This window comes from Ranitomeya variabilis, chromosome 2 (assembly GCF_051348905.1).
Source record: "Ranitomeya variabilis isolate aRanVar5 chromosome 2, aRanVar5.hap1, whole genome shotgun sequence".
Classification (NCBI taxonomy): Eukaryota; Metazoa; Chordata; class Amphibia; order Anura; family Dendrobatidae; genus Ranitomeya; species Ranitomeya variabilis.
The window spans coordinates 46631001-46638559 of NC_135233.1; the positions used below are offsets into that span (position 1 = coordinate 46631001).

General features: G+C 41.6%; 1 long non-coding RNA gene across 1 annotated transcript; it reads right to left on the reverse strand.

Annotated features, from left to right (window-relative positions):
• Positions 1–3880: 3880 nt before the first annotated feature.
• Positions 3881–6616, reverse strand: LOC143809072 (uncharacterized). The gene is made up of 3 exons (XR_013222056.1): positions 6358–6616; positions 4973–5289; positions 3881–4149 (listed from the first exon to the last, which is right to left on the reverse strand). It is a non-coding gene; the product is annotated as an uncharacterized LOC143809072 (long non-coding RNA).
• Between the last annotated feature and the right edge of the window lie 943 nt (positions 6617–7559).

Sequence of the window (7559 nt, forward strand, 5' to 3'; positions counted from 1 at the left end):
TAAATTTTTTGACTTTGTAGCCTGACGTTTGTTGTGATGTGTTGTGACCTAGTCCGACAAGACCTAGTTCATACCGGAGGCACCAATAACCCGCATCATTGTGTTACACTTCAAGAAGTCACTCAAGGTCTAGAAAGAACTGGAGATGTTGAAAACTTGATAGGACAATGGTGGCCTATTCAGATCAGACCGAGTTAAGATAAGATACCGTATGTTTTGGACTATAAGACGCACCAGACCATGAGACGCACCCCAAATATTCAGAAGGAAAATAGGGAAAAAAATGCATCAAATGGGGGTCGGTCTTACAGTCCAAATTCAGCTTACCAGGGAAGGGATCGGCACAGGTTGAGGAGTGGTTACAGGGGTTGTTTGGTGATCCAGGCTGGTGCGGTGCCCTCTGAGAAATTCCATCCCAGGCTGGTGCAGTGGCTCTGTGTGGTGGCAGTGCTCTGTGGGGTGGCTGTGCTCTGTGGGGGGCTGTGCTCTGTGGTGGGCTGTGCTCTGTGCTGGGGCAGCAGCGCTCTGTGCTGGGGCGGCAGTGCTCTGTGCTGGGGTGGCAGTGGGGCTCTGTACTGCGCGGGGTGCTCCGCCAGCATTTCATCAAAGTCCGGAGGTTCCCACAGCTCCGTTGCTGCGATGTGGTGGCCTCCGGGAAAATGGCTGCCGGGGCAGCACATGCTCAGATACAGATCTCGGCAATGATCTGAATCTGATCTGAATCTGAGCATGCGCCGCCCCCAGCGGCCATTTTCCTGAGGCCACCACATCGCAGCAACGGAGCTGTGGGGGCCTCCGGGCTTTGATAAAATGCCAGTAGAGCCCCCCACGCAGCACAGTGCCCCGCTGCCGCCACTACCACACCACAGAGCCCCACCAGTGCTGCACCACAGAGCACCGCCACACCACAGCTGCATCAGCCTGGGAAGGGAAGCTGCATCAGGACTGCCGCCACCGGGACCGCCACCACCGGGAACACCACCACAGGATTTGTAAGTATCTTCCAACCATAAGACACACCCACATTTCCCCCCCCCCCAAATTTGGTGGGAATAAAGTGCGTCTTATGGTCCAAAAAATACTGTAAGTGGACAAGGTAGAGGAAAGATGATTATTATTATTTTTATTTTTTGACCCAAGACTTTTTGAATCCAGCAAAACAGCATGTGGATGGCAGGCTGCAACTTTGCTGACTTTACGTAAATCAATCGCAACAAAATAGGAGTTTGGCAAATCTAAATTTTTGTTTGAAACTTAAAGTGAATTTGATTCACCTTGAAGCGATTCACTCATCTCTAAATTACATTATATGACATGAAATGAACAAGATACAGTATATAAAGTGAAATTTGAAAAAAAAGCCAGACTGAAATAAAAATATGCACGGAAAATTAAATTCACAAAATACACCAAACATTTAAATGAAGAAAAATATGCAAAAGATTGTTTTCCTTTTCTATCAAATTAAAATTGAATCAGAATTATTGTATATGACATTTCAAATTCATGTTTCCCTATACCTAATATTTCTTTAGTCTTCAAAAATCTAACCATTTATGTGAATTTAAATTCTATGAAATTGTGATGAAAATACTTCCATCTGTGTTTCCAGGTCTTCGAAGATGTTTTGGAATCCAGATTGCTTATTTGAAAAACCACACTAACTTTTGCATGACTAGCGGAAAACTGTGAGTGATGTATTCAAGGTTTTGTGAAATGATTATCATTAGCAAAGATACAAGACACCTGTAAAAAATAATTAACACTTAGAACAAGCAATAAAATCACAATGCAAAAAACCTTTGAATGTATTGAAGTGAATCGATTTAATTTAAACTGCTTTTGTTTTGAATCATTAGGAATTTGTCAAACCCGTCAAAATCCAGTAATTTGTGATTTGCTTTGCCTGAATCGCCAACGATGACAACCACCATTTTACACATTGCAGACGATTGCATCAGTCGTGGAAGGATCACATGACCTTAAGCAGGCTGCCCCATAATACCTTTTGGCTATTACACTACATGATATAGCGCAGCCAATCTGGTCAGATTATCGTAGCCTGTATAAAAGCAGGAGCAGGGAATGCAGCTGCCATTTTGTATTGACACACATCAAGCTCTGGCCTGGATGCGGTCAGAAGTCCTAGCCTATAGTAAAGAGGCTGGAGATACTGTACAGTGCACCCAATGACAGAAAGAAGAGGACCAGACAGCAAGATGAGTATTGCTTAAAAAACATAATACTCATAGCCAACTGGTCCTCTTCTTTCCGATGTCACGTTCTACATCTTCAAGATTTGCAGCTACGTTGACATCGTGACCTTATGATGTGCAATAAACCCCGAGACCTGGATGCAGCTGTACGTTCTTGCTTATAGTGAAAAGGTTGGATATGTGGCATGACCATCGACAGAGAGAAGAGGACCAGATGGACAGCAGCAGGGCGGCTGTAGAGTTGAGTTTTGAATAAAAAAAAAAATAATGCTCACTTCTACAGTATCCTTCACATTTAGTGTGATCTATCGAATAAATTGATCTCCACTATGGTACTGATGTAAAACTAACAATTTTATTGAACATGGTAATATAAAACATATAAAAATATGAGTTACTACATGCAAAGAAGGTGCAAATCCTCAAAAGGGCCTATACTGCCTTAGGTAATTACAAAAAAACTGGCTCGACACTTGCAAACATATTCATATATCTATCATAATTAGAGAAGCCTGCATATATGGAAGTAAAATTAGTATAAGTAACATTTTGGCCTCAAAAGTCCATGTAATGTAACAAATAATAATACTAGTATCCCTTGGTAGGAAAAAACATATAACCATACTGTTTCATTAGACAAAACTCCCATTATACATGGCACACATTGAATGTTATTAAATTGATGAAGTATATTACCTTGCTGTCAGCCTTGTGCAAGTACCTCAGCGTCCCTCTGCCCCGACGCGCGTTTCGCGTTAGCTTCTTCTGGAGGCGTGTCAGGGCAACCCTACCGTTCATTGGACAGTTTTGATGTTAGACTGCAATCAGCCGTGTAGGAGCGAGGCGGTGTTATGCGGTGCATGCGTCTGAGACTAAGTCTCTTGTCAAAAGTGTATAGAATACGGGGATGCTATGCAGGAAGTTCCCGTCCGGCGCCATGCGGATAGGTGCCGCCCCCTGTACGGAGCCCGGAAACACCACAAAGGGACTTCCCATTCAATGCGCCGTACGAAACTGTGTCCCTCCAGGGTATCCTGGCGCATGCCCAGATCTGCAGAAACCGGCATCCAATGGGGAGTCGGGTCGCGGTCACAAGGTCAGGAGCACCGAGTCGAACGTAACTACGACTCCGCTGCACCGTTCCCCTATTGACCATTAGCCGCCCTCCCCTCCGGCCTGCAATCCATCCATGCGCACACCCTGGAGTAGCACAGAGCGAACTCAAAGTGTATATATATATAAGATGTGTAACATTTGATAAGGTGCCATGTGCATATGGGTAACCATAGTCTACATATATCTTGTGATCCAACATATGTGTAAGTGGTGATAACAATGAAACTAACCCTATCACAGTGATCACTGTACTTATTAGATTTAAGTGTTAATAAAAATATGTAGCTACAATTAAACCACATAATAAGATGTGAAAAGTTATAGTAAATAAAAGTGCCACTATGTCATGTATAAGGTGCCAAATCTATAGCTACCTGTCGTAGCAATAACACACAGGTAGCTAAATATCCCCATGTATCCCCATATGATCAATAATATTGCCATGGATAAAGACATACAAATATAAAAGATACTTGTGTATATATAAAGGCCAACAACAAGACTATACATAAATAAACCACAATTACGCTAATATTTAAAGAAGGGTTACCTTCAAAAAGTCTCCCATCAAAATATAAAAACACATCACATATAATACAAATATAAATATAGTATAATATAAATATAGTATGGTTGGCCCACATAGAGCCATACATTATCAAGATACAGACTATACATTTAGAGGTCTTCCACAGAGTCCCACTACGTTGTGCTGGTTTCTTCAGTATTCATTCTTTTCAAAGACATGGTTCGCCTTATTACTCCCAAGACTGAGGATAGTAGTTTTTCAAAAAACCTTAGTTGTAAGGATGATAGACTGTAGTAAGACATATAACGATAAAATGAATAAAAGCCAACGAACAACATAGACTAAAACATTCTGAATATATAAAGAAAAGAAATCAGTAATATGGAATTGCTTATAAGTTAACCCCCTGCCTACCTACTTCCTAAATTCCCTACAGAAATGCACCAAAACCAAAACTCTCGTTTAAACCTTGGGGTACCAAGGTTCCCAATCGATATATCCATTGGCATTCTTTTTTGGCCAGTCTTTTGCCGATATCTCCACCCCTAGGTCCTAAGTCCAGCATATCTATGCCCGTAACTACGAGTAATCTCGAGTTACATTGATGGTACCGTTTAAAGTGTTTAGGGAGGGTATTCAGTGTGGTATCGTCAGTGGCTGTTTTTGCCTTGTCTATATCTAGACAGTGTTCGCGCACCCTGATTTTAAGTTCGCGGCTAGTCATCCCAATATAAACTTTGCCGCACGGGCACTCGGCATGATAAATAATGCCCTTGGATGAACATGTAATATGTGCCCTAATGTCAAAAGTCCTGGAGTTGTCATGATTCTTAAAGGTGGTGCTTTTTCTCATATTGGCACAGCCCTTGCATATACCACACGGAAAGAATCCCCCCTTGATAATGACCTTATTGTTTTTAGTTGTTCTTTTGGGATCATATGTGCTATGTACTAAAATATCCCGTAAGCTAGGGGCTCTCTTTGCCACTAGGGAGGGTCGTTCAGGCAAGATTTTTTTGAGGATGGGATCCGTGAATAGGATCTTCCAATGTTTTTGTATTACCTCACGAAGATCATGCCATTCACTGCTATAGTTGGTAATAAATCTTACCTGATTGTCCTGTTCTACATTTGCTGGAATTGATTGGTTCTTGTGTAGAAGTTGTTGCCTCAGAGTATTTTTTGCCCTCCAATATCCCCTCTGTATAGCTCGTCGGTTATACCCTCTATCTTGAAATCTACTTCTCAGTGATTTTGCTTGTATTTCGAATTGTTCATCCTCGGAGCAAATTCTCTTAATATGAAGGTATTGACCAATCGGTATGCTATTAGTTGTAGATTTGGGGTGCAGTGACGATGCATGTAGCAATGAGTTGGTTGCTGTGGGCTTACGAAATAATGTAGTAGACAAATGCCCATCTGGTGATGCTGTAATATAAAGGTCCAAAAAATCAATTTTGCGTCCAAACTTGTACGTTAGCTTGATGTTTCTGTTGTTTTGATTTAATCTAGCCATCAAAGCCTTAAGTTCGTCTGCTGGACCCTCCCAGATGAACATAATGTCATCTATGAAGCGAATCCAGTCACTTTCTTGAAATATGGACCACTCCCAGGCGCCCATAAATAAATTGGCGTACGAGGGGGCAAAAGAGGCCCCCATCGCAGTACCCTGCAATTGTAGATAGACCCTCCCCGCAAACATAAAGGCATTGTGTGTCAAGATGAATTTCAATAGTTTCAAGACGAATTCAGATGTATCCCTCTCAATGTTACATTGAGTTAGATATTTTTCCACCGCCTGTAGGCCATCTGTGTGTCTAATGCTTGAGTACAAGGCCTCCACATCGGCCGTGACCAAGACCATGTCATCAGTAAGTTGTATATTTTCCAAGTGGCCCAAGGCAGCGGTGGTATCTTTAATATACGAGGGTAATTGTACCACCAATGGCTTTAGGTAATATTCGACTATGTCACAGGCTATTTCACATAATCCCTCATTGGCGGCCACTATTGGTCTGTCTGGTGGGTCTGCTGGGTTTTTATGGACCTTGGGCACCAAATAGAAAGTCGCCAATCTTGGGTGTATTTTGATATAAGTGTCTAGGAGCTTTTTTGGGATGACGTTGTTTTCAAAAGCAGTAGTAAGAATATCAATCAGTTCCTCCTTGAATTTCACCATAGGATTGTAATTAAGCAATTTGTACTCATTGGTGTTAAGTAGCAGTTTTTCTGCTTGGGCCTCATACATCCGATTAGGCCATATCACTACGTTGCCTCCTTTATCTGCTATTTTGAAAACAACGTCACCCCAACTCCTTAATTCCCTCAAGGCCACTCTCTCCTCCCTAGTGAGATTATCCATATGAACTCTCCTGGGTCCAGACTTCATTTCCTCAATATCATTAGTAACCATTTTGGTGAACATGTCTATAGCTGGAACTTGCGTTAGCGATGGAAATTTACTTGATTTACTAATCAGATTCATCGGAAACTTACTTGTATTTGAAGTGTTCTCCTCTAGAAGAGATGCAAGTGCCTCCAAGGCTTCTTGTTTCCCATCCTCCTTTTCAGCCCCCCTAAATTTTCTCTGTGGTGCAGTTTTTTCAATATAAGTTTTCTTGCAAATAAATGGAGGTCCTTTATTGTTGTGAACGTATCTAGATTAGAAGATGGGGAGAAATTTAGACCCTTTTGCAAAACCTTTTCTTGAGCGCCTGTCAATATATGTGTTGATAAATTAATTACCTTGACAGAATCACCCTTCCGGTTATAGTTCCCTTGTGTGGATCCCTTTTTGGTGAACTGACGGATTCTGGGTCCATTATATCCATTATAACTCACTTCCCCACCCACACTCATAGAAGAGTTGGAGGCAATAGACGAGCTCCTGGACACATTCCTCCGCATAGAGGTTTTGTTAGTTTGCCATTTGAATATTTTTTGGTTTCAAAGTCGGCCAGATCCCTCTCATATTTTTTCTGTTTGTTTTGGGATATGACTCCTTCCCATTTCTCAATTTCTTTATCCAACTTGCCAATCATTTCCTGAAAAAGGTCTACATTCAGATCCTGCTGTAGTATTTTCTGCAGAGAGTCAATTTCCACCTCAATATTTTTTAATGTGGTGGCATTATTCTCAATGATGATACTCATAAATTCAAAAGAGCATACATTTGCTGCCTTAACCCATCTTTCCTTGAGGGACTCATCATCCAGGTCATGTGGGGAAAAGGTGTATTCTTCAGCCTCTTGGAATAATCTGTTGTGAGATGTAATTTTCTAAGGTGGTCTTAGTCCACCAAATTTGGATTTTTTTGTGCACTGCATTTTTGTATTTTTTCACATTTTCTTGTTGATTGTAGGAAGAGGAAGTAGGTAGAGGACCTGTACCCTTCTTAAACATGTTAGTTGCTTTCGCCTGCCAAGAGCTTTCTTTGGCCCTAAGATCCATTATGTGAGCTCTGTTTAAACAACAGCTAATGGTAATATGTGTTCACAAACAATTGCTCAATGAGCTGGAACAAAAATCCCTCCCAAACGAAGGGTATATGTACCACCCAGCTAAATATCCGTCACATTTAGTGTGATCTATCGAATAAATTCTACAGTAGCCAAGTTGCTCGCAGTCCAGTCCTATAACTCCTGGCGTATAGCAAATAGACTGGGAAGGTGGTGCAACAGACTACAGAAAGAAGAGAA